At 37.1% G+C, this 27,726-nt stretch overlaps 1 pseudogene; it reads right to left on the reverse strand.

The window, feature by feature from the left end:
- The window catches only part of LOC139672658 (octapeptide-repeat protein T2-like), a 36,460-nt pseudogene extending 16,442 nt beyond the window's left edge, over positions 1–20,018 (reverse strand).
- Positions 20,019–27,726: the final 7,708 nt, after the last annotated feature.

Raw genomic sequence — 27,726 nt, forward strand, 5'->3', positions numbered from 1 at the left:
TGTAGCCAAACTGGTTATCTGAAGATTTATTGGTTCCTCATTTGTTTGACTCCTCCTTTTGACTTTAGGAAAAGGTAAAAGTTTTTCTTTCATCATAAAGTTTTGAATTTTGGAACCTGTTGTTAAGGAAACTTTCCAGTCTGACCATTCACAAGACTCTGGCAGTCTCACTCCCATTGCCAGACTTCAACTGCTGGGACCAAAGCCCCTCCACAGAGGGTGGCTCCAGTGATCCAAGAGGTGTCCCGCTTGACTCTCTGCACACTCACATGCAGTCAAATCACGCTTCCTTACCAGTTTGACCCCAGTTTTTCTTTAGCAGTCTTATAAGTCTCATTCCATAAAGCTATTTAATCGTGGCACAGTAACAGAGAAACAGGTCAAGCTGGTGCCTCCAAGGAGGGACCTCCAACAAAGGAACCTCTGGGCTTTTATACCCTCACAGTCCAAGCTCATGAAACTCTCGCTCTTCCTCCTGAGTCTTCAATTCCTGCTGTGTCTCGGAGTGTCCATTCACCTGGCTGGACCACAAGCCCCTGTGCCCTTTGCTGTGCAAAGGTTCAGTAGTTCATGGCCTTTATCTCAGACTCCTGCCACCCAGAGCCCCATCTGCATCTTGCTCTGTAGCCTGCAAATCAAGATACCTGCACAAAACATATTTCTCAACACCTGCTTCCACCACAGGTTGTGGGTACCAAGGTTATCAGCATATTCAGAAAGACTAAACAAAATACTGGATAAGTCGATTGATTTAAAATAAAAAGACTAGGTATAGGAAATAGCATGCTAAGAACTCTGAATCAGCATCTGGAGGATCCCATAAGAATGATCTGCAGAAAAAGGCTGAATTTTATTGCTCTTAATAAATACCACTTCTTGCGATTGTCTGAAATACATATACTATCTTACTGTCTGCCAGAGGGAATGAGACTGATATTGACCATTGATCAGACCAAATTAAGGCAGTTAATATTCGATATTCCTAAGCATTGGTAAAACTCGAAAACATATAAGAAGGTGTCATCTCTTCTTCAAAACAGGACATTACAGTGGTTTCACGCTAAGTGACATTTAAATACAAAGCACATTTAATGAAAGTATGGTCAGAACAAAAAGAGAATTTATTTTCCCAAAATTCATTCATGCAGCATTGAAAATCAGATGTAGACCACAAATATTAAAAGCTAAATGCAAAATTTATATATTTAATATATAAAACAGCAATTTTACTAAGGTTTCCATTTAATGTGATTCTTGTGCAAAAACATGGTAAATGTTTGCATTTAAAAAGATACTAAGTACATGGCTTTTCTCTGTGCCCAAGTTGTGATTCCTATCTGACATGACAGGTTAAGTACATGTATGGCAGCAGAAATTCTCCCACTGTCCCAGTCCCTCCCTTGGGAAAACATTGTCTGCATAAACAAAGGGCTTCATTCCTTCTCAGCTCAATATCAAATAATTGTGTACTTGCTTAAATACTCCTTTTATGATGCAGGTATTAGATTTTTACTTATCGTACTCATTGTTATAACTCTTTCATGACATTTGCAAAAAAGCCCAGTACCTGAGGCACTTGCCAGTTAAAGCAAGTTCTTTCCTCCACACTTAGTCCATGAACTAAGTTGCCTGGTTCATTCCAGCAGAAATCCTGTGGCACAAATCCTTTGTGTACAATGCCAGTTTTTAAATCCTGGTTGGAGGCAAACTGAGGACAGCACAGTCTTCCCACTTGCTTCAGTGAGAATTGCATCACATTTTTGATCTGCAGAAAACTTCAGTAACTTTTTTAAATTATATATATTTTTTTTAAAGTACAAAAAGAAATATCCACAGTAGGAAGCAAGAATTGAAGTTTAAAGCCTTACTTATGATTTCTTAAGTTCTCATTTTGGTTATTTAAATGTAATATTTTTCATAAATTTAAGAGTCTTGTTTACTCATCTTTTATCTCTCTGCACCTTAGACAAGCATGTTGTTAAACAGATACACAGTATAAAGACTGATGTCTAGGGACTAGCAGAATTCTGTCGTATTCTACATTTGTGCTGTAGGAATACATATTTTCAGATTGTCTATATGCATTTCTGATTGATCAAAACAGCATTCGTCACTTATAAGACAACATAAAAAAAGTAAAGCACATAAAACAGATATATTTCTGCATAGGGTATATTGATTATGAGATATAGTATTTATATTTTTAGATTAAAATAATGATTTAGAATGGCTATATTAAGAGTATGACTACTGTGTTTCAGTCACTGAAATGTTGTCATTTGTGTATGAAAATTCCTCCAGCAAAATTCGTTGGAACTTGTCCCAATAAACATATTGCAGTGGCATATTCCATGATTTTCACTTTTTGAAAGTATTTTTGACGAACAAGGGCAGTGATGAATAAATACTTTCACATCTTTTTGAAGGAGTTTAAGTCATTGCAAACTCACCTAAGTTACTATGAGTCTATTGACTTCAGTTGTTATTTATACTTCCTACATGTAATGTTTGAAAGCCTCAGAACATTTACAATATTTACTCTTGAAACACTTGTGAGATGGAGAAGAGCTGCAAATCTCATTTCAAAACAAGAAGAGTAAGACACGAAGGTGAGATAGTTGTGTGGAACATGGGAGTTATGTAAGTGGTCTTGAAAAATCTGTATTTAAATGATTCATCCATGGATGTGGTGCAAGACCGTCATAAAAAAAAGTATTTTCAGAGTCTGAAAGCTGGGACTAACACCCTAACTGCTGTAGCACTTTTCTAAATAAGTTATTAAATATACAGGAATAATATTCTAAGGGTCATAATTTCTTTTCAACATCTCTCACTAACAGTGTCAGCAAGCAATATTATGGAACTTAAAGTCTACTAAAAAGAAACAGACATCATTCAGTTAAGTATATAAATAAATTCATTGTGCTGAATATACATTTCATATATGATTCACATTAATAAGCATCAGTCTTATATGGCATATTTTCGATAACTCAAACATCTAAATAATAATATTTTTTCAACCATAGATCTATAGTTATTTTAATACACTTTTAAAGTTAATCCATCACTTAAGACATGATTCAAATTATTTTTTTCCATGGGCTTATTTTGCTCTCACTAAGAGTTTGGTTTGGGGAAAATCAAGATTATGTTTGTAGGAAAATAGTTATGAAAATGTTTCTAATTATGTCATTTTAATAGGGAAAGAATATTCCTTTGGATAGCATTTAAGATTGTATCATTTATCTTATGTTCCAAAGGACTGAACTCCTCTTTACAGTTCAGAAAGCAGAAAGCCATTCCTTACTTACAGTTTTCTATATAATCCCATTGACATATACTTGTTAAAATATTAACTGTGAAGTATTTAGGCCAGATTTAAATGTAGTAATAAGTAAGGGGATTTGCATAATACTGGGCAGTGATGGCAGCTTTGAAATGCCAGCATCATTTTTCACAATTGAAAGCATAGCGCATTTGCAAAGAATCATTTATTAAGACCAAACCACTGTTTCAATAAAGCATTAAAATCTTCTGCATAGAGTAGCCCTTGGGCAGCATTCTGAAATAATAGTGAATTGCTATTCTAATCCACAATGGAACATTTTAATAAGTGTGATAAATGACTCACAAAGGGTTTCAGATTTCAACATCAGTAGAATTAGAATCAGGCAAAGACTGGGTCTGGGTGATGGATGTAGAGGATTTTTGTAGCAAACAGTTCGCAATGTCAGGACAACACCAGCTTATTGAACTTTCAGAGACTAAATTCCTGTCCATTTGTCATCTTGTTGCTAGAAGACATAGATGTACATAGAGTAATAGACTTACATTCTTTATCAGCTGCTACATTTCTGTAACTCATAGACCATTTCAAAAAGATCAGAAAGTAAGACATTTAACAAGAGGGGAAAAAAATCAAAATACTACCTAAACCCAGAATTTTTTAATGCCTGCAAATACTCTTATATTGTAAATACGAAGCTTGAACAACTACCTGGTACAAGTAATGCTCCTACTAAGTCACTCTGCTTTTTACAATACTTTCAAATTTCTGTGAAATTAGTATCTTTTGTTTGTTTTCAAGCAAAACAAAAAGGAATTAGATGGTTAAAAATTTGTTTTAAACTTAAAAAGAGTTTTAATATTTAATCTTAAAGAAAGACCAGAAATTAATTTTCTCTTTTTTCTGTAGCTTTCCATTTCATGTCATATCAATACTGGAGGTAATAATATTAGAATTTTAAAAAATACGTAAAAGACAAGAGAATGAAAAACACGGAGATGCTTGCCTATGAATAGGACCGTATTGTGATTGAATTTTACAAGGTTAGATAATACTATGAAAGTAGATCCACTTCATGTAACTTTCACTATCTAAACTTCACTGTTGAGTGTATATTACTTCTTCAGTCTCCCCTTGTCATTATGGGAAAGAGCAAGAACAGTAGTTCATCTTACATGTTTGATACTTCCTCTAAAACTGTCTTTTTCTCGCTTGGTATGATCTTAGTCTTGGTGGTTCAGTTTATGAAGAAAATATTGATGAGAAGAATCTTATTAGGAGAAAAATTTATCTTACTTTTGTATTCTCCAGTTAGGACATTATCTTTGTGCAAAAGCAAGCTATTAGGAGGATAAACTATTGTTGGGGTTTTTTTTGGTTTTTTTTTTACCACAATGACAGAACTAATAATCTTTTAAATTATTGTTAAAGTGTTCTCTGTCTCCAGTGGTGGTGATTCAGGACTTTTGCAAATCAGTTTTATTAATCTTTTGTTAAACAAGCTTTAAAATGCTTAGAATAAAATCCTCCAATATTTAATATTATTGACCTGTCTCTTTATTGCCTTGCATTTTGTGTGGTAATTTTTAAGTATGCGGAGGGCATCAAGGAGAAAGAAGAGCCTCAGCTGTTAAGCTGTTGGGAAAAACCCGAGAAAATAATGTGTTAAGGCAGTTTCCAAATGGGGTGAGTGATTTAGTGACAGTGGATGAAGAAGGCTGAGGAATTCAATGTTTTTTCTGCCTAAGTCTTAAAAAAAGTGTCCTAGGCCCTGTGCTTGACATCTGTGAGAGCACATTTAGAGTACTGCATCCAATTTTGGAAAAAACAGTACAAAAATTGTACTGATAAACTGGAGGTTTTTCATTAAAGAATCCCATGCTTGCTAGGTGCTAGAGCACTTTTCCTGTAAGGAGAGGCTGAGGGACATGGACATGTTCAGCCTGGGGAAGAGATGGCTTTGGGGAGACCTAACAGCAACCACACAACATCTGTGGAGAGCTATTTTACACCAGGAGGTGCTGCTTTATCATGATTCTAATAAGAAATGCAATCAGACTCCAGAGCATTATTTAAAATGCTATTTAGTAGAACTAATGCTATAAGAAAAAAAAATCATTGATCATTTTACATCCCTTCAGATGTTGAAGGGATGTAAAATCCTTGTACCATTGAACAGAACTCCAATCCATATGCAGCATGTCATGTAAACTCCATCCATAGCAGAGATCCTCCTTTCTATAATTCAGGCCATTATGGGATTTTCTTACAAGAGAACAACCCTGTTAATAATTTTTACAGTCAAAACATAAAGGATGCTCTCACCAGAGCTTCTTGCTGCGCTTTCAGAAAAAGGCAAGGCTGTGCTTGTGGTACAAAAAGAGCAAAGAGTAATAATTCTTGTTTAGAGTTTATATTTCTAAATTGCATAAATAGAAATTAGTCTAAAGGACAAAGAGAATTTGAATTACTAAAACTCAGAAAGCAGAAAACATCCAATGAAACCATAAGTTATTTATAAAATCTATTTAAAAATCCTACTGATGTTTACTAGAGAGTTGAAGGATACTTAGTAGGAAAAATTAGAAGTTTAATTAACATTTAGATTCACTTTAAAGGACACTTGAAAAAAATGCAAATGGTAATTTGAACCCATAAAATAATATATATTTTTGTGTCTTAAAATGCAATTCTGATATGTAATTTACACACCACACATAAACAAATGTATGTGCATACATTTATTTATACATCTATTGATACTCACCAGTGCAAACGGGCTCATAAAAGAGATTAAGGTTGGAGGAACGCTAGGATGTAATGACCATGCTGTGGTTGCATTTGTGATCTTGAGGAATATGTGCCTGGCAAAAAAACTAAAGTTAGGGCCTTGAACTTTAGAACAGTGAAATTTCAGCTGTTTAAAGGATTAGCAGACAAGATACACTGCGAAATTGTCCTTAGGGACAGTGAAGCTGATCAGAGCTGTCAACTTTTTAAGGCCACTTCTCTTAAAGCAGAAGAGCTGTCCTTCCTGCTGTGCAGGGGATGAAGCAGGGCAGGGTGGATGCTGACATGAATGAGCAAAGACTAATGACTAAGTAGGAAATGCACAGTCAGTGGTAGGAAGGACATGTGGTGTTAGAAGAGTACAGGGATATGGTTTGGATGTGTAGCGATGGGATCAGGATAGACAGGCACAGACAGAATGGAATGTGGCAAAGGATGTGAAGAATAACAAAAGGGATCATAGAATTTTCTGAGTTAGAAGGGACCCAAAAGGATCATCAAGTCTAGCCCTAGGTCCTGCACAGGACAGCCCCAAGCACCACTCAATCTACCTGAAAGCATAGCCCAATTACTTCTTGAACTCTGGCAGACTTGGTGCCATGACGTTGGATTCTAGAAGGGATTTTATAAGTACAAAGTCGGAAAAGAAAGGCCAAAAAGAGTGTATAACCCCTGACAAATTATAAAGGTCAACTGGTAACAACAACAGATATGGAGAAGGCTGAGGTACTTAACAAGTTTTATATCTCAGTCTTCACTGGCAGTCAGCCCTTCATGTCCCTCAAGTCCCTGAACCTCTAGAACCTTGAAGTGGAGTTTGGGAGAGCAAAGTCCTTGACACTACAATTGAGGAGCAGGTCTGAGACCTCCTGAAGGAACTGAATAGCCACCAATCTGTGGGGTGTGATGTCATGCTGTAAGGACTTAAAGATCACAGCTGTCTATCTCAAACACTGTTACCAAAGAAGGACTCCCACTAAGGCAAACTGTATAAAGAAGCAACTGGTCATCTGCAAGCACCAAAGCCCTCTCTTGCTCCGTCCAAGTATGAGGATACCTCGAACTTGGACTGTAAGTTAAGCCTCTGTGATGGGCTAAAGGTGATACTATTCTCCAAGTGTTATCTCAGGCCTAGGGGGAGGTAAACAAAGCTGGATGAGAAAAATGGATCACTGATAATGGACAAAAAGAATGAAGCCACAAGGGAATCCAACTCATCAACTGTGCTGAAATCAGCTCAAACTGGCTAAAAAGTTATTCTGGCAGGGGGGGATTGTGGCCCACCAACTTGAGAAAGCAAGTGACTGAAGACAACACACCCACTCAAAGAACTAATTAACTTTGGAAGTGAGGGAATCATTTAACCAACAGAATAAGAAAACTTTGTAGTCAATGAGCATTAATTCCTTTGTTTGCAAAAAGTGTATAAATAGTGAAAATATTTTAACAACTTTGGGATGCCCACTACTGTGATGCCCAAGGTGAAGAGGGACAAACACGATGCCACTGAGTTCATAGATGGTGACTATTTGCTCCTTAATCTCTCTCACACAAACTCTCCCCTTTCTTCTCTTTATCTCTCTACCTCACATTTTACTGTTAAATAAGTTCTTTAGCATTGACTTCAGCATATGGTCTCATTTGTACCTTAATTCGGGTAGAGTCATCTCTCAATAATCAGATCTTAACATATGCATCCCAGGGTCCTGAGGGAGCTGGCTGATGCTGTAGCCAAGATCCTCTCTATCATATTTTAAAAGTCATGGCACCAGGTGCAGCCCCCAGTGACTGGAAAGAAGGAAATAACATTCCTATTTTTAAAAAGGAGAGAAAGAATGATCTGTGGAACTACAGACTGCTGCGCCTCACCTTTGTGCCTGGGTAAGATCATGGAACAGATCCTCATAGAGGCAGTGCTCAGGAACCTGCAGGATAAAGAGGTGATCTGGGACATCCAGCACAGCTTTACCAAGGGCCAATCATGCCTGACCAATCTGATGGCCTTCTACGATGTTGTGACTGTAATAGTCCATAAAAGAAGATTGACCTATGTCAACTACCTAGACTTCTGTAAGGCCTTTGACATGGTCCCACATGACATCTTTATCTCCAAATTGAAAGGACAAAAATTTGAACTGTGGCCCATTCAGTGGATAGGGAATTGGCCGGAGGGATGCAGTCAAAGATCTGTGGTAAGTTTACTTTATGTCCAGATGGAGGCTGTCTCTCAGGGTTCTGTTTTGGGACCAGTGTTCTTTGTTATCCTATCAATGACATAAACAGGAAGACTGAGTGTACCCTCATCAAGTTTGCAGATGACATGAAGCTGAGCAGTGCAGTTCACACCCATCCAACCTAAGTTCTTCCTCAAGTAAGCTGAAGTTAGTTAATCTCAGTTATCTCATGCAAATGTCATTACGACAAATAAGACTAAATAACTCTGAAAATCCTGCAATACAAAAATTGTTCCTATACATCTATTAAAATAATTTAGTTAACACCCCATCTTTGTTGTTTCATTGGTAAACTATCGAAAAGAAAGAACAGAGTAAATATGTGCAGAGCAAAGGTATTAAGGATAAAAATACATGTCCTTCTTGAATCATAACCTCAAGTTCAAGCACAGTGCTAAATGAGAAATTCTGATCCTGGAAACGTCTAATAGAAAAAAAACACAGTTCTCAGAAGTATAGAAGAACAGTTCTTCCCATCTGTGTGAGTATCAGAGGATGATTGTACCTGCTTTTGTATCTTTCCTATATTTGCAAAGTACCCTTTCATAATTAGTATGACGTAACCTAGTGTTTTAAAAGAAAAGAGTAAATGTAAATTTGAAAGCACATATGCAGTACAGCAAGGAAAGTACTTTTATTGCAGTGTCATCATCTTAACCCAGAGTCACAATGGTAAATTTCAGTGCATGATATTGGCTGTGCTAGTTCTATTCCGCTGTGATTGACACAGACTTCTCTCAGTAGAATACATTTAACTGTGTACTTATGTGTGTTTTGTTATTCCCAACGATATCATTAGGATTTTTCTATCAGAACTCTTAGCTCACATGTAATGCCTTGAAATTTGGCTCTTTTCTCAGTTGTACTTTCTGCTGAGCAAAAATGCTTCAAGTTTTGTTGTTTGGTTTTTATTTTAATCCTGCTCACATGGCAATTTCAGCTAAATGTGTTTCACCTAGATCTGCTTATCTGTACCTCGTGTCCTGACATGCATTTATTACTTGACTGCAGAGATCTGATCCTCAGATTTTAAAGTGGTTGTTCTGAAATTTAAATGTCTGCATCTGAGATATTTTTTAAGGTACAGACTTCTGCTGTCAATCCTGTGCCCTTGGGAAACCAACAGATTACTGACAAAATGCTTAAATTCTCCATGGGGTGTATAATGTTCCCTTACGTTTTGCACTATTTACAGAAAAAAATGTACTAAATAGGATTTTCTTGCATAAAAAAATGATGAATAGGGTCATATGCCTTGTACAAGTGTATCAGGTATTTTTACAGCCACTAAGAAGTTATACTTTTCACTATCATAGAATCATAGGGTGGTTTGAGTCAGAAGGGACCTTAAAGATCCTGCCATGGACAGGGACACTTTCCACTAGATCAGTTGTTCAGAGCCCCTTCCAGCCTGGTCTTGAACACTTCTGGGAATGGGACATCCACAACTTCTCTGGGCAACCGGTTCCAGTATCCTACTACTCTCACAATTAAGAATTTATTTCTCATATCTATTCTAAACCTGAGTTTAGAGTCACTACCCCATGTTCTATCAGTACATGCCAGCATATAGTGTCCCTCTCCAGCCTTCTTGTAGGCCCCATCTAGGTACCAGAATGCTGCTATGAGATCTCCCTGAAGCCTTCTCTTCTCCAGGCTGAACAATCCCAACTCTCTCAATCTGTCTTCACAGGAGAAGTACTCCAGCCCTCTGATCATCTTTGTAGCTCTCCTCTGAACTCCAATGTGTCAATGTGCTTCTTGTGTTGGGTTCCCCAGAGCTGAACATAGTACTTCATGTTGTATCTCATGAGCAGAGAAGGAAGGCAGAATCACCTCCCTTGACCTTCTGGTCATGACTTTTTGGATGCAGCCAAGAGTATGGTTGGCTTTCTGGGCTGAAAGCACACATTTCCAGGACATGCTAAGTTTCTTGTCATCCAACACCCCTCAAGTCTTTTAAGATCCAGTTATTGAGGGATGCTTCTGCCTAAATTAAGACACAAACAGGACCATATGCTGAAGTCAACAGTTCAGAACCTATTTAACAGTAAAATGTGAGGTAGATAGAAAAATATAGAAAAGAGAGACAGAGATTAAGCAGAAAATATTTATCACCTATTGATCCAGTGGCCTCTCGTTGGTCCCTCTTCATCCTGGGCTTCTCGATGATGGGGATCCCCAGGTAACTCAAAACTTTTTGCTATTTATACATTCTTTGCAAACAAAGGAATTACTGTTCATTGGCTGCACAGTTGTCTTATTCTATTAGTGAAATGATTCCCTCTCTTCTAATATTAATTAGTCCCATGCTCAGTCTTTCTCTTCTTTTGAGTTGGTGGGTCTCTTTAGCCAGTGGACTGTGAGTTGGTGGTCTCAATCTTCCCCTGCCAGAATTACCTTACACCCAGTTTAAGATGATTTCAGCACAGCTGCTGAGTTGGCTTTCATTATGGCTTCATTCTTTATGTCCAGTGTCAGTAATAGACTCTCTCCTCCAGCTCTGTTTACCTCCCACTAGACCTGAGATAACACTTGAACAATAGTATCACCTTTATTCCATCATATTGGCTTGACTTACAGTCCAAGTTCCAGGTATCCTCGAAGGCATATGAGCTGGGGAGGATCTGCAATTCTTGGTCGCAGATGCCTCCTGTCTTATAACTTGGGGTGACCTTTGATTGATTGGTGATATGTGTATGAGCAGTTGCTTCTTTACTCAGTTTGCCACAGTGAGAATTTTTATCTGGATGCATTACCCAGGATGTGTTAGCCATACCTTGTTTCACCAGGCCTGGAGTTAGCACCATTGTTTTGTTCCATTCTGTGCTTTATCTCATGGCAAAGTCTTTCTTTGGCCTAAACACTGTTTGAGACAGTGATCTTTAAATCTTTACATAGTCCTTTTCCTCAAGGCTGCTTTCAATCCATTCTCCGACCAGCCTGTGTGTGTGCTTGGGAGAGCTTCAAAACAGCTGCAGGACCTTGCACTTAGTCTTATTGATCTTTCTGAGGTTCACACAGGCACACCTCTCACGCTTGTCAAGGCTCCTCTGAACAGCATCTCTTGCTTCTTGCATGTCAACCGTACAACATAGCTTGGTGTCATCAGCAAACCAGCTGAGGGTGCACTAAATCCTGATGTCCATGTTGCTGACAAAGAAGTTGCACAGCACTGGTTCCAATACCATTCCTTCATCACTGGTCTCCACTTGGACATCAAGTCATTGACGACAACATTTTAACTGTGACCATCCAGCCAATTCCTTACCCACCAAGTGGTCCATCTGTCAAATCCATGTCTCTGCAGTTTAGAGACAAGAATGTTACATAGACAGTGTTAAATGCTTTGCATAAGTCCAGGAAAGTGACACCGCCATGCTACATGCATTCCCTAAAGACATTTAAGTTGCACCCCCAATTAAATCATCTTACTACCTAGAGTGACCGGAATTCCTTTATGCTGCTCTTCAGGTGCTCTTCTGATGCTCTGCAATCCCTCTCCAGGCACTGGGAATCTCTTACTGGCATGGTCATTGAACTTTTAGGAATGGGATAGATTGAGGTTCCTCTGCCCCTTCAAGGTTAGTTCAAAGCCCTCTTCACCAGCTTGGCAAGCCTACGACCAAAGACACTCTTTCTCTTCTCTGATGGATTCCATCAGCTCCCAGTAGAGTAGGGGTGAGTCACATGGTCTAAGTAGCTTATGAAACAGGTATTTTAATTAATTTAATTAATTTTAATATCACTGAATATATTAGTAAACTCAAAGCCTAGAACATTTAGAATATTTTTTTAACTTTTGAGCATGTTACTGAAAATCACAGTGCTGCTGCTAAATATATTATTTTAGTCTTGTCAAAAACCTTTCATTTTTTTATTATTATTAAACCGAGTGATTTTTTAAATTCAGCGATGGAATGTTCCTTCTATGATAAAACCATCAACTTCTAATATAGTGTCGGCAGATGTTTATTCAAGGGGAAAAGAATAAATGGCATTACATTTTCGGGTTCGTACAACCACAGAAAGGTTATTGGTTAGAAATTATTAATAGTAACTTAAGGGAATTAGAGAGTGTACAAAATAATAGGCAGAAAGGAATGGATTTTACACCTGCAGTGTATCCATAATTTATTCAGTGTGATTCTGCTGTGGAAAGGTATAATAAAAATAGAACTGACTTCTGCTGTTTAGATGGTTTATTGGATTTATTTTTCTTTATGTACAAAATGAGTTTCTTATTACTCCCTTGGCATGTGAGATGAATAGATAGTAATTTAAATTATATTTCAGATATATAATGGTCAGAAAGAACAAGAAAAATATAATAGAAAACTTAAAATAGACAGCCTTTGCAATTCCTTTAGTTTTGATAGTGCCTTAATTAAGATATTTGTTTCTCTTGTTTCTCTTGTTCCTTCGGACAAGTAATAGATGCAAATACCTTAATTGTGGGTGCCAAGAGTATGAGGCCAGACTATTTTCAGTGGTGCTCAGGGACAGGACAACTGGTAACGGACACAATCTGAAACATAGGAAGTTCCACCTGAACATGAGGGGAAAACTTCTTACATTGAGGATGAAGAACATTGGAACAGGCTGCCCAGAGATGTTGTGGAATCTCGTTCTCTGGAGGTATTCAAAACCTGCCTGGACACAATCCTGTGCAACCTGCACTCTGTGAATTTGCTTTAGCAAAGAGGTTGGACTAAATGATCTCCAGAGGTCCCAATCCCAACAGTTTTGTTAATTTATCAGCCTGAGTGTTTATTCCAAGAGGTTGCTATATATTGATGAATTTTTAAGGTCGTGACAAGCAAGAAATTGTATATAGCTCAAAAAAATTCTGGCTGATCCAATCATACTTGTATCACTGCCAGCAATTTCTTCTGTTCTCACAAGACGACAAAGGAATACAGTTAAATATCCATAAAGGTCAAATTTTATCTTCTCATACATGGACTTCAAAGGTAATAACTCCATAATCATAGCATGGTTTGGGTTAGATTGGATCTTTAAAGCTCATTTAGGTTCCAACTCCTCTGCCATGGATAGGAACACCTTCCCCTAGACCACGTTGCTCAGAGTTGCATCCAATCTGACTTTGAACCCTTCCAATGATTTGAATACTCGCATAATTTCCCAAGGCAATCTATTACAGTGTCTCGCCACTTTCACAGTAAATAATTTCTTATATACATTCTTACTCTACTCTCCTTTAGTTTAAAACCATTACATCTTTCCATATCATTACAGGCCCTGCTAAAACAGTATCTCTCTGTCTTTCTCATAACCAACAAGCTTTCCCCAGAGCTTTCTTTTCTTCAGGCTGAACAACTCCAGGTCATTCAGCCTATCTTCTTAGGAGAGGTGCTCCATCCTTGTAATAATTTCTGTGGCCCTTCTCTGTACCTGCTCTAAGAGGTCCATACATTTCCTATATTAAGGACTGCAGAGCTATATATGTGGTATTACAGGTGCAGTCTCACAAGAGCAAAGTAGAGGGGGGAAATAAACTCCCTCAATCTACTGGCCACACTCCTTTTTGTGCAGCCCAGAATACTACTAGCCTTCTAGGCTGCAAGCGCAGATTGCTGGGTCATATCTAAATACTTGAATTGATCATAAATTCTGAAATAATCATACGAGTATATAGTTAATTCAGTTTCTCGCATTATTTACTTTCATGATTCTTTGATACCAAATTGATAGCTTTACTACGTTTCTTGTTAGAAAGCTGGAAGAAAGCTTTGTGACATCTAATTTGGTTTGACTTACTATTAAACTAAAATGCTCAAGTTCAATCATCAATTTGATGCTTAAGATATCATCTAAATTTACATCCAGAAGAGCTCTTTCTGTGTAATATTTAAGCGGTTTAAAAATTACACCGTTAATAAGCAATAGGTTAGAAGTCATATATCCAAGTAAAATAGAGTAAAATGAAAGATGTGGTTGAGGCAAACAACGAAAATGCATTTTAAATATTTTGAATCTGTTATAGTCTTAGATGTGTTCATGTGAACATAAAGTATTTCTGGTGATAACTAAGTGGATACTTTATAGTCATTCTCTAACAACAAAAATTACTATTTTGTGAATATGAATATTAAGTTTTCTTCTATATATCTTTCCTTGTCACTGCAATGTACATGTCTCTTTAAATATATTCATAATGTCAGTAAACAGATCTGAAAGTAATTGGTATTAGTTGCCAGCAGTGTCAACTCACAATATATTTCCCTGGCTTTCTCCTTGGTGACATGATTCCCTAGAGTACTGTCTGACTTCTTCCTTCTGCATACTCCCTATTTCTTAAAAAAAAAAACAAATGGTGAAGCTAAAGAAAAAATGTCAGGCTAACAACAGAAGCATTAGGACTTTGGGGATTCCTTCCTGAAGTAATGTCTACCCATAAGACTCATGCAGCAGATCATTTCCTACTTCCAATATGCTCACTCGATCACGTCCTGAAGAAATAATGCTGCAACTTCTAGCTATAACATGGAAGCACAGCATCAGAGTAGTGAAAGAAATACAGAGCATTCCAGGCAAAGTAGGAAATGGTTCCTAAGGCATTTTTCAGGCTTTTTAGGAATCCGTTTCATCTCACCTAAGTATGCAGTTCAGACACGTGGCTTGAAATTGGGGAACTGTATTATCTCACCAGCAAACATTTTTAAAGGCCTTTTAGCTAGGTCTTTTTCTTCCTTTCTTGCAGAAATTTTCAGCTCTGTAAGTAGTCCCATTATTGTAATAAGACTATTCAAACACTTTTAATGAATACTTGTGACAGCATCTTGACCTTTGAGAGCACTTGAATGAAAGTATTTCTTTAATCATTCCAGATGTTCATTTTCTTGCCTATAATTATCAAGGAGGCTGTGTCTGCATAAGGCTTTATACCTACAGATTGAACTTTTGTATTTTATATAACATCTATGTCTGTCTGTAAATGCATACACACCACTAGGGAGCAAAAGACATTTGATATATAAAAGAGTATCTCTGTCAGCTCTCATAAGTCTTTTATTGTAATAAAATTAATTATATTTTTTCATGTTGTGTAACTATTATTGCTATTATTATTATTATTATTATTATTATTATTATCATCAGCATAGACATCTAAAAATATATGACATAATTAATAAGAAAAATTTACATCCGTTAATAATAAGCTTCCTTACCTCTCCATATATTGTGTCCCTCGAAAATATGAAAATCAGGAATCCCATTTTAGCAATGTAAATTTGAAAGCAAGAATTAGCTTTTCTCATTTTGAGGAACTGCATTTTCTGTCCATTCAAAACAAATTAATAGAAGAATATGAAAAAAACGTAACATGCATGCATGCAACTGCCACAATGCTGAGGCCTTTACATATTTTTAACTTTCTGAAGGGAATGCAAGTGCACTGGGTGCCTAAAGGATTATACTTCATAGAAAGTCATGGTTTGTAATTTTATTAAAGACAGAATTATGTTACGTTTTTATATTTCAAATTCTAAAAAAATATTCAATGTTCATCTATTTGGATGTAAAAATTCAAAAGGAGACTGTTTATTAAAAGAAAAATCAATACACAAGGAAGAAATCTAGATTAGAGCACACAGCAACTGTTAATTCAGCATGTTCTGTCTGCAGCTATGATTCTAGCCCATGAGAATATTAAATGAAATCATGAAGTAATGGAAAGGATGAGCATGTTAAAAGGACTGCGACAGAAACCAAGAGAGACTGATGATGCAATTACCTTTCTTCTAGACCATGCAGTACTAATGTGATAAGGGCCTGCATAGTTCAACAGTAAGGATGAAGAGGCTAACAATAATTCTCAGTTTAAAGTATGTTTTCTTTGTGCTAGTAAAATACACTGCATCTCAATTATTAGAATGCCAGGAAAGTTCTACATGGTGTCATGCTACATGCAAAAGAAAATGCTAAAAAAGAGGTATTCAAATAGTATTTAATGAGATGTGAGAAAGCTAAAGAATTGAGGAAAAAGGAATTGAGCAAATGTTAAGTTTAACACCAAGAACACATTACAACAATAATGTGCTGAATATTTATGAAAGTAGTAGATTAGTAAGGTTACTTTAAAATCCCTCCTTTGTTCCTCATAGGCAAAATTCACATTTAGAACCTGCCTTGCTCTCTAATAATATTTGATTCTGTGGGTATTTTTCATATAAGAGGTAATGTTGCTAGATTGGCCATTCACTTATCTTGCCTTTTACAATCTGTTATGATTTGAAAAACTAAAGCCTCTGAGCTGATCTAGAATGCATTGTGCTGGCTGACTAGTGAAACTGGTGTAGCTTGAATGATCTTTGTCCTGATTTATTTTGATGCAACTGAGTACAGAGTTAAATTTGTAGTCCTTGCTCCAGAGTAAACTTGGCCATATGTCATATAAGGTTATCACACTCATTATAAAACAGTTGGGGAATGAGAATTAGTCTTTGCATGAAAGGCTATATTACACCACAAGTGGCTGTCATGGTTTAACCCTAGCCAGCAACCATGCCACAACTAAGAATTTTCACTACCAGAACCTAAGTCCCATGCAGCTACTCACTCACTCCGTCCACAGTGGGACAGGGGAAAGAATGGGGAGGGTAAAAGTGAGAAAACTCATGGACTGAGATAAAGACAGTTTAATAGGTAAAGAAAAAGCCACACAAACAAACATCAAAACAAGGAATTCATTCACTACCTCCTGTGGGCAGGCAAGTGTTCGGCAATCCCCAGGAAAGCAGGGCTCTGTCATGCATAATATGCCATCACTCCAAGTGTCCCTCTTTTCCTACCTCTTCCCATGCGTTTATATATAAGTACAATGTCATTTAGAATGGAATATCCCTCTGGTCAGCTGGCTCTGTCCCCTCCCAGTTCCTTGTGCACCCCCAACTTACACTCTGGCTGGATGGGGTGAGAAGCAGAAAAGTCCTTGACTCTGCCAGCACTGTTCAGCAATGGCTAAAACATCCCTGAGCTACCTACACTATTTCCAGTGCAAATCCAAAACATAGCTCCGTATCAGCTGCATGAAGAAAATGAAGCACCGCTAGAGCTTCAAATTCATTTTTTTTTCCTTCCACGGTTCTCCCCAACCTTCTGGTAAAAAAGGTATTGACTAGTTTTGGACAAGTACTCTAGAAGCACCTGGAATCACCTTAAAGCGAGAAGAGAGTTCATCATTCAAGAGGATCAAGACTAGAGCTCTGCAGACTATCGCAATCCTGTTTTAGCATTTGTGTTCACTGGTAAGTATAACAGTCTTGTCTATCTCTGTATAAGGACTTCTGCTTTCTTTTCATTGGGTTTATGGAAAAGAATTTTGTGGACTGAGAAAACATGATATTCAATAATTCGGAATAGTGAAGTTTAATACTGTATCAGAATGCAAGACGCCAAAGGCATCTTGATCTTACAAGTTTAAGTAGCTTATTGTAAGATAGATTTACAGTTGTAAATGACTGAAGATTATTACCTTCTGATATTTCTTTGGCAGTCTAGAACTGAGTTTGGTCTTATTCCAAATTTAATATTTGTTTACACCTATTTATTCGAAGCTGGGAATTGTAGGTGTTGATTCAGAACTTTGGGCATTTTCCCTGTAAATTAGGATACAGAGTCCAAGACATAAACAATATTTGCTTACAAATATAGAAGACTTTACCCACATCACCAACAATCTCAGGAAAACAGGGAAATAAGTGGCAGGTGAGGGTGGGGTGGCACAAAGAAGGGGGCTCTAGTGTGCCTGGAACATTAATAAAAAACAGCTGCTGTAGAGATCAAAGCTATCTAATGATATTCTCCACTGGCCTACCTGAAATAAAGTCTATGAAAAACTGTCATGATTAGTGACAGTCAATTTATTTGTAGCTTCAGTAAATATAAACTGTGAGATGATGAAAACTCTACAGCTTGTCATTCACAAAGTTTTGATAAAGACACATTATGCACCCTGGAAATGTGCACACAGTGTTTTCTGTACTGCCCTTCTTCATATCTACACAGATGAATTAAATTTTCAGCATCATCTGCCATTCTTGCAAACACTTTCTCACAGATAGTGAAAATAATTGTCTGGGTTGTTGCCTTTTTCCTTATAAATATCATCAGCAGATCAGCTGAGCTCAGTTGTCTTGTCACTGAAAAATGTTTGACTTACCTTGTTTCTCCAGAATTAGATATGGCCCAGCTGTTTTGGAGTTATCTGTTATGACTCTACATAATCCCTTATTGAAGGAAAGGAGGACCTGTTTGTTTTCTCTACAGGCAAGGAGAAGACAGATCCTCAGCTACTAATACAGGAAAAAATATTACAGAGATGATTAGCTACTCACCGTTTGGATCAGCATCCTCAAGACTAACTTTTCACCAACTTAATTCATTCTGTGTTTCACTCAAGAGCAAACAATATTTTCCTCACTATGAAACAAAAACTACAGTGAGTTTTCACCTGTAAAATGAAGGAGAACAAAATCTTTGCCAAATCTCTCCTTATCTCAACTTGTTCTCCAGAAGGCACATCCTGAAGGCTCTGTAATCTTCAGTGTGTCTAAAGCCCATATATTTTACTTTAGTTACTGCTAAAAACTCCAAAGTTAAATGCAGTGGTCTTAGGATCTATGAGTGGAGCAAGCCTTGGATCTGGCAAATACCTATGTAAAATGTGTGCTTTGCTAATAAGCTTTGTACATTTCTTGGAAGTAGCAGGTGAGATAGCAAGGGAGGTGATATAGATAGACTTCAAACAAAATGCCAAGGCATATAGCTTTTAAGCAAAAAAACCCCATATAGTCACAGACATCTGCTTGGAAGACAGGAGCCAGCCCACAGCTGCTATTTGCCATAGCTGTGTGTTCTAGGCCAAGCTGAACAAAGCCTTTGAGAGGACCTTCCTACTGTGAGATCAGGTCAGGGCTGTCATGTGTAAGTATTTTTCAACCACTCAGGCACATACTTGGAAACATGAAGTATCAGACACTGAAAAGCTCTCAATTAAAAAAAGTGTCCCAAAGAGCTTAAAATCAGAGCATGCCTCCTGCATGGTGCAGGAACATAGCTTATGTGGTTGGGAGACACCTGGGGAAGAAAACCAGAAAGGTTTAGGCAGGCAACACATGTGCCAGCAGTTTCTGCTCTTCAAGAGATGAGCATTATTAGTACATGCTGAAATGAAGGAATCATACTTGCACAGATAGACAATTTTCTTGTTCCTGTTCATACAAAGGGATGTATGGGTTTTTCCAGACAAGCATCCTGTGGTTTTTGCATTGCTTAGCTGCTGTGATTTTTCTAGATTTACAGAAGAAGCAACAGTTATTGGGAAGTAACTATAATATGTGTACGGCCACCCATCATGAACAAAGATTTGGGAAGGGCTCTCCCCATGTGGGTGTGCCCTTCCAGCCTGTGCAGTAGATTGTTTAGGTGAGGCACAGTGTGCACAGAACTGGCCCCACCGTTTAGGTCCTAAGGTCCATCTGCCACGGCCAAGCGAGCTTGGACAGTGACAGTGAAGTCCTCGGGACTGTCATAGCATCCGGTACTAACCGAGGCTGACCCTGCTGAGCATCCGAGATCTGACGGGATCGGATGTCAGGGAGGCATTGAACTGCCAGGGGACAGTCCCAGTGAGACTTGCACTCACGACCTTGGGTTTCAGAGTCCGGAGTGCTCTCCATTACTAGTCCCTACTACTTCATACATCCAGGAAAGTCATACTAGGCTGCCTAGAGGGAATGCCATAGTTACAGATCATGGAAGACTCGAAGGCTTAGAGAATGCTATTGTTCATCGCAGTGACAAACAGATCTGAAAGGTACATGTTTTCCACTAACATAATTTCAGATCACGTGATAGTTCACAAATTCCACAGAGAAATGGTGACCCCCTCCAAAGCCACAAAGAAGCTTCTGAAGGTCATTAGAATGCTTCAGTTCTTTACACAGGCTGTTAAATTCCACCCTACAAATCCTTAATTTTCTGAGTTTTCAGGTTGTCAGTAGATACCTATCAATGTTAATTCAAGCAGGAATTTCAGTGTTAGGAAGACTAGTTCAAACCATGTTTCAAGGTTCATGATCATTTACAAAATAAGTATGAGATCTAAACAACAGATCATAAAATTATCCAAGTCTTTGCTCTTTGTATGTGCAGTCACTATGATCAGCTGGCCTCTCTGCCCATTATGATGATCTGAGGACATAAGTTTTTTTGATAAAGACTCTTTTTGCAGAATTTAGATTAAGGCAGAGGTGCTACCTTTTGCTTCTTAAATTACAGTAGTTATTGCAAAGCTGAAAATGTATTGAACCTTAATTTTGCTAAATATACTATTAAATACAAATTGTAGCTAACTACTAAATTCATTAAAAAAATCCCAAAACTTGTATTTTACTCTTTATGTGACATTCTCCACATTCTTTTTCAAAATCAAGCTGAAAAGAAAACATTTATGCCAAGTAGGACAAGCTCTGAGCTTAAAAGGATGATAAACCAACAGTGCTCATCTCCTTCTGTCAAATCAGTTATCCAAAGAGGAAAAGGTGGTTAGAGTCCCAACTCTGGACCAGCTAACCCCTGGAAGAAATAGGATAGGTAAGTGCTACTAAATCAGCTTGACTGAAGATAGATGAAGAAATGTTCAGTGAATCCAAGCACTACGGAGCTTTTTGCAGATCTCAATGATTAACTAGATAAGGCAAATGTCTGGAGTTTTGTTATTGACAGAATTACCAGCAGTGCTCACCAAGTGCAAGTAGGTGTTTTCATAACATGAAGAGCAAAAAGGAGTTGGTCACAGTTTCAACTTGAAACAGATAGGTTGGAGTGAGACGACTGTGTTAAAAAAGTTCATTGTTTATTCCTGATGCATGGTGATTTAGGCAAAAATTTTTGTTTTGAAATCTTTACAAAGAGCAGACCATAGGACTATGAACAAGAGTCAGTCATTTATGCGTTGATGCAAGAGCAAAAGAAAATCCCTGCAGTAAACTCAAGGATATGCTCCAGGAATAAACTCCTTTTTGATGATGAAGTGTGCTGGTTTAAACGTAAACCAGCAGGAGAAAAGAACCGGACTCAAGATACATTACAAAACAGAGTTACAATTTACTAAAAGGATTATAATAAATAAAATTATACAGAGAAAAATTTGTTTTAACCCACAAAAATCAGTATATAACTCAGCACTCTGGGGCACACACAGAATGGTGTTTGTTAGCCCTGTGTTGAGCACCACATGGTCTCTCCTGAGTACAAAGTAAAGAAAAATAAAACCTGTTGGTGAGAATGATGGTCACAGTCTGGTCAGGAGTGGCAAAGTCCTGTTGATGTTCTGGTCTTCCTCCCCAGAAGTCCCCAAACCCCAAGATTATATATGCTCAGGTTCAGATAGGAATGCCCAGTACCTCCCCAGGGTGAGGAGTTTCTCAGTGTGAGTCATTGGATATTTTTGGAATCTTTGATGGCCCACTAGAAGACATGACCCCTCAGGCTGAGTGCGAAGGTGCTAATGCCTCCTCTGAGGACAGTTGTCACAGCTGAGTCGTTGGTGTGAAGACAGAAACACTGCTCTGTCTCCCAGGGTTTTTTAATATCCACCTTGTAGCCTGAGGTCTCAGGTGTGCCCTGGGCAGCTGCTGCAAACAATCCATTATCTGCAGTTCATCAGAAAAAACACATAGGGTGCAGAATACACAGTTTTGGTTACACCTACATAGTGATAAACTGGTCCTGGCCACTGTAACTAGGACACAAAGTCTTCACACTGGGACACAAAGTCAGGCTTATTTTACAGCTACAAAACCTTTTTTTTTCTATAGATACTACTCATTATTTATATTGTTCACATATATTTATCCACTAGACCTGTGATATAAATTATAGCAGATCATTTACACAATGAATTATGACTTCCTTGTACAGGTCTTTTTAGGTTAACTTAAGCAAATCAATGATAGAAAAAAATAACTACTGCAATAGCTTATTTCAGCATAAGTACCCCATAAAAATACTACAGTAATATGTTAACAAAAAATATTTAGGGATGAATAAATCAATTCCTGAAGTAACTTTTTTTTTTTTTGGTTAAGACAAAGTAGTATCAGGTGGTAGTTTTCCAATAATTTATTTCTCTGCACTTAAAGGAATTGCATACTCTTAGAGCAGATCTTGTTCTACATCTTGTAACCCCATCACACAGAAGTGATTTTACTTTGTTAATTTAGTTTCTTACTCTGGAAAAAGTTGTTTCAGATAATAATAGTAGTAGAAACAACAATAGAAATAATTATTATTACTGTTATCACTAATAACAATATTTTGTACCTGGATGTAAGCATTAGTGCTACAATATAAAACACAGATAATTGATCTATTTTCACATAAATTCATTTTTCACATAATTTAGAACAACTTTAAATGATTTTTGTTATAATCCTTTTAATACTATAGTAATTAATAAGTATAATATCTTAAAGTGTTTAGTACTTTATAAGAAAAATTTTCCAAACTATAATTTTTTTTTCTTTCAGGAAATAAAAAATATCATCAATCAGAATAGATCAGAACAGAAATATCATCTCCACCGGAAGAGCAACAAATAATGCGTGCAGCAGTGACTGCTGTGGGCTAAGATGGTAGTTGGTGCACCATTGCTGTCTGGGGGAGTCCACTGTCAAACAAAGTCACAGCATCCACAGGTAACTGACCCAAACATTTCTAACGCAAGGATCTAAAACTGGCTAATGACTCGCATGTATGTGCACATATCTGTGTATCAGACATGTTTTGCTGGGTTGAAGGAAAGGCACTTTTTCTTTATTATTAACTATGGTAGAGAAAGAAAACGTACATGGAACATAAGAACTTTTCTGTCATGCTCCCAAACCCAAATGATAGCTGTCATCAGCATCAAAAATAGCTACTACAAACTTTGAAAAGTTACAATACCTCCACACTTACGGCACTTATCATTTGAGGCTTTTTAATTTATTTTTTGCTAGCTGACATGCCCAAGGCAGTACACAACTTGTGTCTTACCTAACACATAGGCATACACAGTAAGTCTGATATATTATTTTCTCAAAATAAATTTAGCAGAGCCAGAAGAAACAATAAAGCAAGAGACAGAGTTGTAGGGAAAGTGCAGACCAAAACAGAAAACTGAACTAAGTTCCGGAGCTGGAATGGGAGAATCAAATGGGTTTGAAATCAGCTGATAAACCCTGGAAAATATTTGATGGAAAGAATATGTAATTCCTGATTTTTGTAAACAGACTAATTCCCCTTTCAAATATACATATTCAAATACGTAATTTCCACAGTGAGACTACAATGTGACACATGTAGTGTTTACTCAGGCCTGAGACAGTGTAGTAGGGTAACAAAAAATATGCTAGATGTTGGATTGTAGAGGCCAGTTTCTGATGTTAAAAAAACAGGTGTCTGATTCCTATTGATTTTAGTGTACTTACTCTCTTCCATATCAGAACCTCAATCTTTATACCAAACTCACAGATTTATTTATATAAGCGTGAGTTACTCAAAACAACTCCAATTAAGAGTTCATAGAGTATTTTTGGTCATTGATGGAAGTAACATTCATTCCACCTGGTTGTCTGCAATTAACACAGAGAGCTGATTTGTAAAGCCAGCTGTTTGAGAAGATGAATTTACATTGACATTTCTTTGCTTTTTTTACAGGGACCTGGATGATTACAAAGGATAGGCTTATTATAAGCTGGATGGATGGACCCAGAAAGTAGTGGTCAGTGGTGCTACGTCCAGGTGGAGGCCAGTGACAAGTGGTGTCCCTTAGGGCTCTCTTCGGACAGGTGCTCTTCAATATCTTCCTCAGTGTCACAGACAGTGAGATGAAGTAAATCCTCAGCATGTTTGTAGATGATACAAGCTGAGCAGTGCAGTGGACATAACAGAAGGAAGGGATGTCTTCCAGCGGGACCTGGACAAATTTGAAAAGTGAGCCCATGAGAACCTCATGAAGATCAAGTCCAAGTGCAAGGTACTGCACCAGGGTTGGATGAAAAGCTGGATATGAGACAACAGTGTGCACTCACAACCTAGAAAGTCAATTGTATCCTGCATCAAAAAAGGAGTGCTCAACAGGTCAAGGGAGATAGTTCTACTCCTCTATCTGCCCTTGTGAGACTCAGCCTGGCGTACGGTGTACAGCTCTGGGATTCTCAGTACAAGAAAGATATGAACCTTTTGGAGTGGGTCTTAGATGAGGACCATGAAGATGATCAGAGGAATGAAGCATATCCCCTTGATGTGCATGAAGACAAGTTGAGAGAGCTGGGGTTGCTCAGCATGGAGAAGACCTCATAGCAGTCTTCCAGTACCCTAAGGATGCTTATAAAAAGGAGGGAGAGGGAGTTTTTATACAGGCTAATAGTGACAGGACAAATGGCAATGGTTATAAACTGAAAGAAGACAGATTATTTTAGATGTTAGACAGAAATTCCTTACTTAGAGGGTGGTAAAACACTGGAACAGGTTTCCCAGAGAGGTTATGGATGCCCCATTCCTGGAAGTGTTCAAGGCCCGGCTGGATGGCATTCCTGCCCATGGCGGGGGGATGGAACTACATAATCTTTAAGGTCCCCTCCAACCCCAACCATTCTATGATATTTTGTACTTGCAAACTTTTTCCATCTAGTCATGTCAAAGCTTACTGCAGCCTATTTTAAAATATTCTGGATAAGTAATAACTTTAAAAATCTGTAAAAGTCTTCTTACACATGGACAAAAATAATTCCAAATGTAAAAAGTACCATCTTTTTTAGTTTTTCAAGTGTTACTATTGTGAAATTTGAACTGTCATAAACAGAAGACATAAATAAATAATGACTACTGAATAGTTTATTTTTTGAAACATTTTAGAAGACATTCCATATGAAGACCTTCATACTATAGTCAGATAATTTTAAGCAGGATTTATCTGGAAGTTATAGATTAGTTGTGTAGAACTGTAGATGCTATCACCTTTGTTAATAAATCTAGTTCACAGCTTCCATCAAAAACAAGAAAAATCTTTTAATTAGAAAAAATTCCCCTGGCTGACCTCACCCTTGGCTACAATAAGAGGAGTCTTGCAAGCTATGGGAAATTAAAAGTGCTTACAACCCTCAGAATTAAAAAAAACCAACCTAAATTAAATAATAGGAAGAGACTTTGTCTTGTCTGCCTCAGCTCTACAGGTAACTCACAATCCAGCAAGCTTACTAAAGTATATAAAGAGTAGGTAGAGAAAACTTTTTGCTCACACAATTCTCTTTCTCTGTTAGAAATATGGAACTATATTTTGAACTTATTTACAATTGTTTTGACTTTTGCTGAGTTGTGACCTATTTGTGCATCACTCAGGAAATATATTTACAATGTGTGTATTATTTAGCAAATACACATTTTTGTGTTCAAGACAGAAGTAATTTCTGGAAAATTCAATTGTGATATTGTTTTGTATTTAATTAAAACTAGTTTCTATATTGAATACTTGGGCGTGGGGGTGCTGGGTTTGGGTTTTTTTTGGTGTTTTTTTTTTTTAATGTCTTCAGAAGAGCAATCTATCCACTAATTTTCAATAATGTTTTCAGTACTATTAGCTTTGGGCACAATACGTGCTAAGAAATACATGGAAAAAAATCCACTTTGCATGTTTGGTGAAAAGAGAAAAATGCTTTTGTATTCATCAAAAAAACACAAAAAGTGTTTCTAATTAATTTAATTATAGTCTTTGTTCAATTTTTTATTGAATATGATGGCAGATGTACTGTCATGACATTTTAAATTTCTACCTATCCTGAAGTATATTTTTCTACCTAAAGAGTGACTTTCACTGATTAGCACTGTGTTTCTGTGAAAGATAACTCTTGCCCTCAGGACAAGTTGATTTATATTCCTCTAATACTATTTAAACAAGACTGCTATGCATGAAAAGCATTGCAATAGTTGTTGAAATTCAATATAAAAATACACTATCCCAGACAACTCAGAAGAGCATAAGTGAAATGTAAAAATTACTGCTTCTAAGTGGAAGATGAAATAATAAAACTGGTGTCACATTTAAATAAGTGATCACACAGTATCAGAAATGATAGATTAATTAATTATTTTCAGAAAATCTGATAATCAATCTTTATTTTCTAAGCATGTGTGCTTCCTTCTCAAGTCAAAGAACAGGAATATACTGACAACTTTATAAAAGTGTGATAGGTGAACTATTTTGCGATTAGCAAAAGAAAAAATTATGAAACATTACTGTAATCAAGAATTTATACAATCAGGTCATTGTGCTCTTGTGGCAATTGAACATTTGATTTGTGATGGCAGACTCTACAAAGTGTTGTGAATCTATGCAGTGAACTAATGGAGAAAGTGAGGGGGAAAGAAATGCTTTTACCCATAAGCCAGCTACATTTTTCTTTTTAAAGGTCAATCAATGACAGCATGAACTTTTTCAATACTAAGAAGCAGCAATAAATTCCTTTCACCATACGTGGTGGATGAAGTATACTGTTGAATGAGTTTTAATTCCAAAAATCATAATAAGTGACCTTCATTTTAAAAACACCATTGTTTATCTTAACAGAAAACAAGCTTATACATCAATGTTCTACAATTTCAACAATACTGATATTTCTTGACAAACCATCAATGGAAAGAACTGATATTAAAATCCTTCATTCTTCAAAACTCTTCTGATGTAGAAGTTCAAATATTGTCCATAATGAGAATGAGATCTCTAAGCTCTAAGCCATACTATGTAGTGCAAATCGATTTTTAATCAAGATAGGTAAATATTTGAAGAAAAGAACTAAATCAACTTACATTGTTTGCACATTTGGCCAAATCCTAGAGTGAATACAAACCTATAGACATTTGGCTGAGTAAAGGCTGAGTGAAAATTGAGTCAGAACTTAAAGATATGGTCTGTATAGATGTATTTTGTCCCTGTTCTGAATTATTAAGGACAACTCCTAAAATTGCTCCACATATTGGCAGATGTGATGGTAGAGTTTACAGTAAGCTTCGTCCTGATAGTAAAGGATAACGAAGCTCCAGAAGAGAAAAGAGTTTGGGAAAGAGACACAGACTTTTCAGGTACATTGAAACCAGAGACACAGCTAAACCTAAAAGCTACTTTAATGCCTTGGCAAGAACTAAACTCACAGTAATCACTGTCCTGAGGGGTAAATCTCTTGTCTTTACATCACATAGACAAGTTATTCAAGCAAAGAAATAAGGATTTTTAGTTGCTGCAGCTAATTAGAGTTTCAATTTATTTACACCTATCTTTAAATTTAAATACATAAATTAATTAATTTCAATGTCTTGTTATGATTAACGGAAACTGTTATAATGCAA

Source organism: Pithys albifrons, chromosome 5 (genome assembly GCF_047495875.1).
Source record: "Pithys albifrons albifrons isolate INPA30051 chromosome 5, PitAlb_v1, whole genome shotgun sequence".
Taxonomy (NCBI): Eukaryota; Metazoa; Chordata; class Aves; order Passeriformes; family Thamnophilidae; genus Pithys; species Pithys albifrons.